Genomic DNA, 10,869 nt, shown 5'->3' with positions numbered 1-10,869 from the left:
ATAGTAGCTCTTCTGGACACAAATTGAAAATGAAAAATGTGGTCGGTTTATTTAGAGGAGAAATGAGAGAAGTCTCATTGATGCGCGTTAAATGGAATGGAATTAATTTCAATTAATTCAAATTTTTTCGAAACAGTATAAAACGTTCATGTATTGATTTAAAACGTTTCATGCATCATAATGTGGTTATAAAACGTAAGGAAACATCAGCCCGAGCCCGCCCCGGCCCGCCCGCACGGACGGACGGCGGCGGCATGCGTGCTTCGCTGCGAAGCACCGCGCGTGTGTGAAAATGTGTGATTGCACCAACTAGCCCATTGCCTAAGTCCTCTCCCTTGCACAAAAGTGCTAATGACCCAAGGGTCACTCTGATATCAAAATTTTCAATACTTATGAAGAGGTATCATCTTTAATTTTCCCTATGTGGGACTAAAAGTTCATTCACAAATAGCGAAAATGAGCTAATGTCCTTAGTCACCAATAGATCCTAAGTTCCAATCCCACCAAGACCAAAAACCAAACTATTTTATAAACTCATTTTCTCTAACACTTTGTTAGTCGACTATACAGCCTCTCGGAAGGCATGTAAATCTCAACTCAACATGTCAAATACTGATTGGAAAATCCTAAAGAAATTACCTCCTCTTTAGAAAATTGAAAAGAAAAAATAATTTTCTTTATCTTTTCATCTGGGCCGACTATAGAAATTTTTTATCTATGTCACTCAATGACCTTGAAAACTTCACGGAAATCAATTTGCAATTTCCAAATCAACTCGAGAATAGTCACTCCTTACACACGAGTTGCTAGCCAATTTTGACTAGACGAGTCAGGATTCATGTCATCCACGCAACAACTCCACAATATATAGTCATAGTCTATGGACTGCCGGCAGTCTTGTTCTTGGCAGTACATTCATTAGTCAAGAGTTGACACCCTTCTTTTCACAGTTTCACACCATAAAGTAACAGAAAAGTAGTGCCAAAAGTAATACGTATTGTTTTGGCCAACTAAACGACTAGTCTCACCATGCGAATAATTCCATGCCCATCAAACATCTCATGGTATGCACAAAATTCCCAATAGGCCAACAGATTCATTGATACTTGGATAGTGAGTGATATACTCAAAACTTAAAAATTGGTACGGAATTGAACTGTCTTCGGATAAGGACATGCAATAAAAAACACAATATTTCCTTTGGAAACATTTAGTTCCATTCTTTTTTAGTAATAATTAACTGATTATCATAATCATTATGAATTGTAATACATCCCCCTTTCTCTTTCTTTCTCTAATTGCACGTTTGGTTTTTCTCCGTCTTTCCAGATGATTGGGACATTCATTGTAGTCTACAAAGTAAGGAAGACATCAATATAGACTTTTCGGGTAACCGTTGGCTTCATTCAAACGTGAAGAAACTTGTTTGCAATCATAGGAGCATCTCCAGTGGCACATCCCTGACTTCCTATTAACTAGGTCACATAGGATTTATACGATTTATAATCAAAATCCTTCTCCAACTGGAACGTGAAGACTAAATGTGAAGGTGATGTAGAAGGTAGTAGTTACACTAACATCCTCAAACGCATCCTCTAGTTTTAGAAGTTCTTTTAAAGGATGTAAACATCCTAGTCACCAATATCTATAATTGTTAACATATAGATCAAATATTTATTTTTAAAATCAATGGTTTAAAAAGTTCATAACCAATGTAATGATATTTATGGTTGGAGACTATCTTTCTGATATTCCTAAAATTATGAAAATATTAGATTTTAAATTTTCAAAGGATGTCTTCTTACATGAACCATGTAGGAATCACACCACATCCCGTTCGAGATGCTCTAAGACTTTGAACCAACGGATGCAACTTGGTTTTCCCCAAAATTGCACTAGTCTTCCCTTTCGTAATAACCTTGAAGCTTACTTTTTGTGCGTAGATAAAATTTGGAATAAGTAATATTAGCATGCATTTATGTGGACATCCTAATAATTTTTTAACAAAGAAATATGTATAATTTACGGAAAATGGGTCATTTGTCCAAATATTTTTAAAGCATGGTTCTAATGGACGAGTAAAAATTAGTATGGGTGAAATGGACACCAAAAGAATAGCAAGAATGAAACTGGATTCATCCTGGCTTAAACTTAAAAAAGAGCGAGGATAAACTGGATGCATCCTGATGTAAATTAAAAATAAGAAAAAGTATTTGAAAATGGGTAGGATGAAACTGTTTACATCCTGGCTATTTTTATAGTCTCGTCCATTTAAACAGTATTTTACATGTCTTTTTCACCCAGGAATTGTTGATTTTGGTCTTTTTGATCAATTTTGTGTATAATTTAATACAGATTCACTAGAGGAATGAAAAATAAGAAATGTATCACGTTGTGTTACGATAATTTGTATATTTTCTATTTATTTATTTTTATAAGATGATCTAAAAATTATTTTTCAATTTCTTTTACAAAGTTTTGAAAGGAAACCATATAAACAGTTTTGTACTGAATTCAAATATACCAATTATTTTATAACTGGGGTGTTTATAGGTGTTTATTTTAAACAATATTTACAGACGTTCCGCACTTGGTTCATAACATCTAGCTAAATATTTGTACGAGTTTTGTGCTTCCTTTTCGAAATCTAATGTTATTGTGGACTTTCTTTTCCCTTTTACCAAAATCTTTCACAGTGGATTATGAAGAAAGTTGTGTAATAATTGAGCATTCCAATGCTTAGGGTTATGATTCATAAGTTGATATGCATAAACATACCTAGCCGGTTCTTTCAAATTGGGATTAAAAGTAGGAGGATAATCCAAACCTCTAACCCATTTGTCATACCAGATCAAAGTTTTAGTGCCACACCTAACATCCCAAAAGTGATGTTCTCTAACAATTTGAAGTCCGTGCTCAATTCATTTCCGTACACAGGAAGAGTTTCTGTGATCTTCAGTAAGATGAATGAACTCGCATTATGCAGAATATTTATCTTTTAAAATCTTCATCCAGGATTTCTCAGACTCCGTACATAACATCTAAGACAGTTCGCTATCAGAGCTTCATTGAACTGTTCAAGCTTCCTAAACGATAAACCACCTTCAACTTTTTCTAGACACGAACTGTCCCAAGCAATGAGTTTTGGGACCTCAATTTCCTTAGGGCGCTACCAGAAATTTCGTTGGATAGCATGCAACAATTTTAATAGATTTTTAGGTAGTTTGAAATCGGAAATGCTATTTGACTCCTTATTCTTCACCCCTCTATTCACCTCTCTATAATCTAAACCTCACATCTGTATCGAGATTCGCATTTAGGTTCAGGTGGGACTCACCATTTTTCTACTATAGGGTTTAGATTGTAGGAAGGAGAATAGGGAGGTGGAGAACAGGGAGTTGAATAGCACTGCCGGTTTCAAATCTCCCATATAATACGATTAAATGGAATTTAACACTTATTTAACCAGAGTGGACCTCCTCGCTTGATTCGGAATTTTCAGCATCCATCCTTGAAGTCATTTTACAAAAAGAAAAACTTTTATAGAGGAAATGAGTCTTTTTTTTGGAGTTACCTAATACGAGAGGAAGTTCCAAATACTTGTCAGACTTACTCATTTGTTTAATTCCCAAAGAGTTCAGAATTTGAGAATGAATTTGTCAATCTGACTACATGTGGACGCAGCTAATTTATTAAAATTAATTAGTTTCCGACCAAAATCTTTAGAGACATTAAGGATAGTTGGGAAGTTTCAAAAAGGAGAAAGCTGTCATACGTAAAAAGCAGATGACTTATAACCAGAGCATTTTTAGTGACCTGAGTCCCTTGTAGTTGCTTATCTTGTTGAGTTAAGGTTAATTTCTTGAAAATGTACTCCATGGCAAAGTGATGAACACAGGGAGACAGGGAGACATGGGGTGCACCCTATGTGATTCCTCTAATATGAGTGTAGCTCTTACAATATCTCCTACTAAGAAGTACATAAATTTTTGTAGTTGATATGCACTTAAAAATGAGATCGCACCAATCATCGTAAGAACCCAAAAACTTAATCATTTTTATAAGAAAAGCCAATCAAGAGGATCTAAGGGCAATTTCTATGGCAATCAACAAATCCATTTTTTTGTTCAGCCACTATGGTAAAGGATTGGGCGTTAGATAACTAAGCGCGCGACTGTAATAGAAACGCTAGCGATCGTAGGTAAACCGCCGGCGCTCGTCGCACGAACGCTGGCGTTTGTAATAGAAACGCTGGTGTTTGAACCAAGGTCGCCAACTACTACTTTTCAACAGCCACCGGAGCGGCTGGTTTCTACCGGCTAGTTTTTTCCTCCATAAATATGGCTCGAGTTTGATCTTACAAATTCACAACAATATTTCATCCGATCAATCTTTTTTTTCAATTTCTTTCAATTTTCAACCATGAAATCTGATTTTGATTCTTCTGAGGAGGATATGGAGATGGATGACATGTTGTACGAAGAAGATGAAGAAATGTGTATGGAATTTTGCATCAAATGGATTAAGATGCAGATCAAGATAGAAGAAGACGAAATTTTATGTTGCAATTACAAACCGGGATCATACCAAAACCTTTAGAGCCATATGAAGTTGCGACTAGAAGATGGACGTGGCGGAATCGACATTTTTACCACGAAAAGATGATGCATGATTATTTTAATCATGACTGTGTGTATTCCGATGAGAATTTTCAGGGACGATTCCGCATGGGCCGCAACTTGACGCAAAGGATGCACATCATATACGTCATCTGCTTTATTTAATTATCATGTACAACCTTTATTTAATTATCAGTATGATGCACAACATATAGGAAGCTTTAGTCCCGAACAAAAGGTCACTGCGGCCCTCCGTATACTTTGTTACGGGGTACCAGCGGATTTCATGGATGATTACATCCGTATTGGGAAAACAACCACCTTTAGGTATCTCAAATTTTTTTGTGAAACAATAGTTGAGCATTTTGGTCCAACCTTTTTAAGAAAGCTTACTCAGGAAGATGTTCAAAGAATAACTGCAGAAAACACCGAGATGGATTTTCCAGGAATGCTAGGTAGTTTTGACTGCATGCACTGGACGTGGCATGCGTGTCTGGTAGAATGGGCAGGCCAATATAAGAGTCATTATCCAAAACCAAATGTAATTTTGAAAGCTTCAGCTACTTATGATTGTTGGTTTTGGCATGCCTTTTTCGGACTCCCAGATTCAAATAACGATCTCAACGTTTTATACAAGTCACCATTGTTTGAATATATTAAGAATGGGGTCGCGCCGCACTGTAATTTCACCATCAACGATCATCACTGCACTCTGGGTTATTATCTAGCAGACGGAATCTATCCAGAATGGTCAACTATGGTTCAATCTTATAAACAGGTAGGCTTTGGTCCGACGACTTTGAAGGATATGCAGTACTTTAACACACAACAAATGGCATGCAAAAAGGATATTGAATGCGCTTTTGGCATATTGAAAAGGAATTTTGCCATCATAGCTGGCCCGGTGCGCTTTTTTGATATTCAAGAAATGGACAAAATTATGCTGACTTGTATCATTCTGCATAACATGGTCATTGAAGAAACCAGGCGTGACCCAACCTGGACTAGTTTTCCAGATGAAGATTTGACGTCTAATCTTGTGGTGGAGCATGGGCGTCCGACAAGAGAATATAGACTTTCCACTGACAGACTCCACAATCGGAGAATCTATGCACAACTAAGACAAGATTTAACAAAGCACCTTTGGGCTTTAAAAGGAGCAGGAGACAGGAGGGGTTGAGGGAGAGGGAGATAAACGTGTACAATTGAGGCAATTATATTTAAAAGTTGTTGTTTAATTAATATGTTTTTTAATTTAAAGTTGTTTGTTAAAATTGAGGCAATTATACTAAACTAAATTAAATTAAAACGACTACACTTAATTGAACTAAATGTGTTCATACATTAGAAAGACTGATTCCTCTTCGTTTTCTTCTGAGGCATCCTCTTCGTCTTCTTCCAAATTCACACACTGGCCAATTTGTTGAGGGGTGACTTCAGTTTGTTGGTGGGGGCCTTGTTGGGCCTGGACTTGTTGTTGTTCGGTCTCATCCATTTGCTTATTCCATATAGCATATTGTCATTCATTCATTTTCCCGGTGTCCAAGGAGAGTAACTTTCTTAGCTTACAATCCCTGTAGTGTTGTTCTCGCGCAAGACGACTTTTCTGTTGATTATTTAAAGAAATTGCACGGTCCCTGACTCTATCTGCCTCCATTTGCATCTCCAGTGCCTTGTGATCAGTATAGTTGAACTCGCTTGAACCTCCTTCTCCTACTTGTTGGGCTGCGTTTCTCGCTGCTTTTGCATCTTTTTGACTACCTCCTCTTCTTCTCTTCAAGTTGGTATTAACGTCTAGATTAGTGTTGTGTTGTTCCTGACTACCTGGAGTTCCATCAGGTGAGGACGCAGGCCCTCCATTCTGAAAATCCTGCGAGATTGGACCGTGTGGTGATCTTCCAGGAACTTGATGACTTTCCAGCAAGTATGGATTAAACTTGTTAAGCACCCTCAAATAGGTGAAACAAGTTTCATATTGGAAGCTTGAACCTTTGTGGGATCTTTCCCACTCTTTCCGACATCTTCGTTCCACATCTGGTTCGCCTTCACCACTTTTTCTGTTGTTCCACATTTGAGTGATTGAAGATACATATTCGGTAGTGGATGCTAAAATTGTGCAAAAACGATGAGACAACCCATCGGCATCACGACTATGAATGTTACCGGTTTCTTAACAAAAATTTTGTAAAATCTTACCATAAATTTTTTTTCTTGATAAATACCATTGTTTTCATCTAATTTATATAATACATAATTTCTGCAAAGTGACTCGTTGGGATGGGAGTAGCAGTTGGCGCTTATACAAAGAACGTGGCGCTTTTACTACAAACGCCGGCGTCCTCATTGATGACGCGCGTTGGTTTTATGAATGCTGGCGTTTTTCCTTCTGACGCCAGCGTTGCTAGACATGACGCCCGTCTTTACCACAGACGCGTGCTGGTTCTACCGACTCGATGTTCAAACCAACAAATATGATGGTTTGAACATCCATTTTCCATGTTTGTTCATTCCATAGTGGGAGGAAAATGAAAAAACTCTGAGTTTGTTCATTCCATAAGAATTCCTCTAAGGCCTTGGACATGTCTAATTTCAGAGCTACCTGAGATGATTTTAACTTAGACCTTTTCATGGAGTATATTGCCTCATGGGAAATTTATCAATCTATTAGGAACATAAGATGCCTGATTAGGTGAAATGAGTTTGTTCATTAAAAGTTTTATTCTGGTGACTAAGAGCTTATAGATGATTTTGTAAGTGTTATCACAAAGATCGATTGGTGTGCAATCACTTGGTGTAGCTGGATGATAGGTCTTAGAAATTCGACAGAGATTTGTTTTGTTTACCTGATCAAAGCCATCAGGGCCTGGTCATCTATGCATGCTTTTCACCACCTGGAGAATTTCTTCTGAAGAAGGTGTTTGCATAAGTATTTTTTTTTCGGACTCAGAGATAACATGATTGATAAAATTGAAATAAATATCCTTTTAAGTTGAACTAATGATAGACACATTTTTGTGTTCGATTTGTCTCGATTCTATATATTGTTAGGGCACATTTTTGTACTTTTTATGATGTTTTATTTATTTGTAGGTATTTTGGGCTAATAAACATTTTTGGAAAAAAATTGGCTCGAAAAGTTGTCGGAAAGCACGGAGGACATTTGCTATTCGGACTCTCACTTTGGATAAGGGGTAACCTAATTGCTAAGGGGCATCCCATTTTCAGGCAGTTGCTAATCGCACCCCTACTCTGGATAAGGGGAACCATCTTCAACATTCAAAAACTAGGATTTTGGCGGGAAAAAAGTGCAGTTAAAGAACAGTTTTGGCAATCGTGATTTGGAGGAGTTTGAGGTCGATTAAACCTCTGATTTTCATAGGATAGACTCCTTATGGGTCTAGGTTATGGGTGTTTAAATCGATTAGATTGGGCTCAATCGACGGATTTTTCTCATAACAGAAAAATATGGAAAGTCACGTGTGTGACCTGCTTTAGGGAATTTTATAGAGATTAAAACGCTGTAAACCTTCCCAAAGATTTGTATCTAAGGAAGAGTTTAGAATAAAAAGGAAAGCTTAGAAACACGTAGAAATCCTAAAACAAGAAATTGCCGCAACTTGGCCGTGAAGAGAAGGAAAGAGATTTTGGAAGATTTGGGAGATATTTAATAGGTATTTTTGATATAAATAGATGTCTTGGGTCATATAGAAGAGGTGTCGAGAGTTTGGGAACCTAAGGAGAACCAGAGAAGAAGAAATCAGAGCTTTACAAAACTCTGTTTCTGCTGCTGCTGCCGCGGAAGAAGAAGAACGCGAAGAACATTGACGCTCGGTAAACAGTCGCAGAACAGTGTCGTTGTTTAACAGCTGAAGAACATTAAGCTGTTCAGCGCAGTCTTATTTTAGGGTCTTAAAATCAGCGACAAAGCAACAGTTTTTCTGTAACAGCTGTTTTGCAACACCAATACACTGTTGCAAACAGTCTGTGTTATTACTTTTCACTCTTTTAATCATCTTTTGAGCAACAAACACACATTTTGAGATCATGATTAATATGAGGAGCTAAGCCCCATTGCTGAGGCGATAGAGGAAGCTATTTTTCCAACAAAAAGTGGTATATTCTATTTTACCTTTTTATTTGCAATAATTATATGATTATTTGCCTTGAACTATTATTGAATATGATTTTTATTCGAGTGATTGTGATCTATTTAGATGGACTATGCTTAATTTTAAGACTTTTGATGCTTCATACTTGGTATTTACAATTATTACTTTTGAAAATCTACTTGTTGCAATATTTTAGAATCAAATTAAACAAGAAAATTGCATAAATATAAGTATTGGTTTAATCACTTTGAACTTGAAAAATAGTGGAATCTTAGCCTCAGTATTTCTTTTAATATTGATATCATCTTTGATTGAGTTTGCTATAATTTTTAGTGAGTTTTCTATTTTAATATTAGAATTTAAGTCTAATTAATATCCTTCACAAGTCTGAGAATCGAACCACTTTTACCACTATCTACAAATCACATCAATTTTTGGCGCCGCCGACGCGGACTTGTTTTTAGGGTTTTAGATTTATTTATTTTATTTTTTTTTATTTTTTTATTTTTTGTCCTTTTTTATGTTTTTGGGTATTTATCTTGTGTCTACAGGTTCTGGATCATAAAGAAAATTGAGCCAAGGAGTTTGGTGATTTCATAAAGACTTGGAGCTAAAGATTAAAGCAAAAAGAACAGAAAAAAGACAATTTTTTTTAGACAATTTTAGTTTAGGGTTTGTTTATTTTATTTAAAAAAAAAACTGTATTAGGGTTTATTATTTTTGTAATTTTTCTTTTTTTTTTTGGACTTTGGGACTTATTTTTTTTTATTACCCTACGGAAGGGTACTTTAAATATAAACTGTTTGCAGAGAAGGAGGACAATTACGATATTGTCTCTGCACCTTGGGTTCGTACACTAGACATCGGAGTCAGTGGCCCGAGTCGACTACAACCGATTCATCCCCCGTCTGGAACGGGAGGTAAGATTCTAAACACTCGCGAATCCCCTGTCAGCGAGTTACTGGACTCCTTCGTATGCATATATGTTGAGGACTGAATACGGACATTTATTTTTCTAGTAAAGGGCAAGGCCTGGCCATACAAGATAAGGGTTCGGATTTCATCACCGTTCTCTTCTTGCCCGCTTTAGGAACACGTAACCTACGCGAACCTAAGCCTAAAATTTTGACTAGAACGAGACCGATAGGGTAACGAGCTTAACAGGAAAGTCATTCGAAAAATATTGGTTACTCTTTTAAGCATACTTCGAAGTTCTTGACGGTTTCTGTAAGTTGAATGCGTGACTGCGCCGCCTTGTAATACCGGTGAGGCCTTGGGTATCAAAGCTCCACCGAGCTTCCCTCGCCTCTATTCAACTTACGTTAACTCGGATTGATTCCAGAGGGGTTTGCTTAAATTGTAACGAATTCCCGTTCGAAGGATTAGAAGCTGGTCTAGAAACAATCTAAGTGGAGCCATCATGCTTTTTGTTTGCTAGAAATCAATAGGTTTGATTTGGTTGAGTCGGCCTTGATCTGTGTTTGCTTACCCTTCCAATTTAGAAAATTCTATTGTAGGCCTGAACTAAAAGAGACGCACTAGTAGATTTGTTAAAGAGAAACCTAGTAGTTCGAAGCGTCTCGATTACCTTAATCTAGAAAGTCCGGCTTTTGAAGAGTCTGTTTTTGAACGTTCTTTGACTGAGGAGAGAATCCTGTTGCTCCGATAGCGCCAGAAATGGCAACTTTGAAAGCTTTGTTGAATCCAACTAGGACTACCCGTCCTTCGTGTATTAAGTTAGCTGAAACGGAGGCACCCTATGAACTGAAACCTGGGACCTTACAGATGCTCCCAATCTTTTTAGGGAAAGAAAATGAAAACCCTTATTACCATGTTAGGGATTTTGAGGAAATTTGTAGTACTCTAAGAATTAGAGGCTTAGATGATGATGCTTTGAAACTTAGGTTATTCCCATTTTCCCTGAAAGATAAGGCCAAGTCGTGGCTGTATAGTTTGGACTCCGAGTCAATTGAGACATATGAACAACTTACATCTGCCTTTTTCAATAAGTTTTTCCCTAGGCACAAAACATCGTCTATTAGGACGCAAATATGCACATTTTCACAACAAGAGGGAGAATCTTTATATAGGTATTTGGAAAGGTTCAATGATTTATTATCCCAGTGTCCTCATCATGGTTT

General features: G+C 37.0%; 1 pseudogene; it reads right to left on the bottom strand.

Annotated features, from left to right (window-relative positions):
* Positions 1 to 10,769: 10,769 nt before the first annotated feature.
* Positions 10,770 to 10,869, bottom strand: LOC113300759 (annotated as a pseudogene).

Source organism: Papaver somniferum, chromosome 7 (assembly GCF_003573695.1).
Source record: "Papaver somniferum cultivar HN1 chromosome 7, ASM357369v1, whole genome shotgun sequence".
NCBI lineage: Eukaryota > Viridiplantae > Streptophyta > Magnoliopsida > Ranunculales > Papaveraceae > Papaver > Papaver somniferum.
This window is presented reverse-complemented; position numbering and strand designations above follow the sequence as displayed.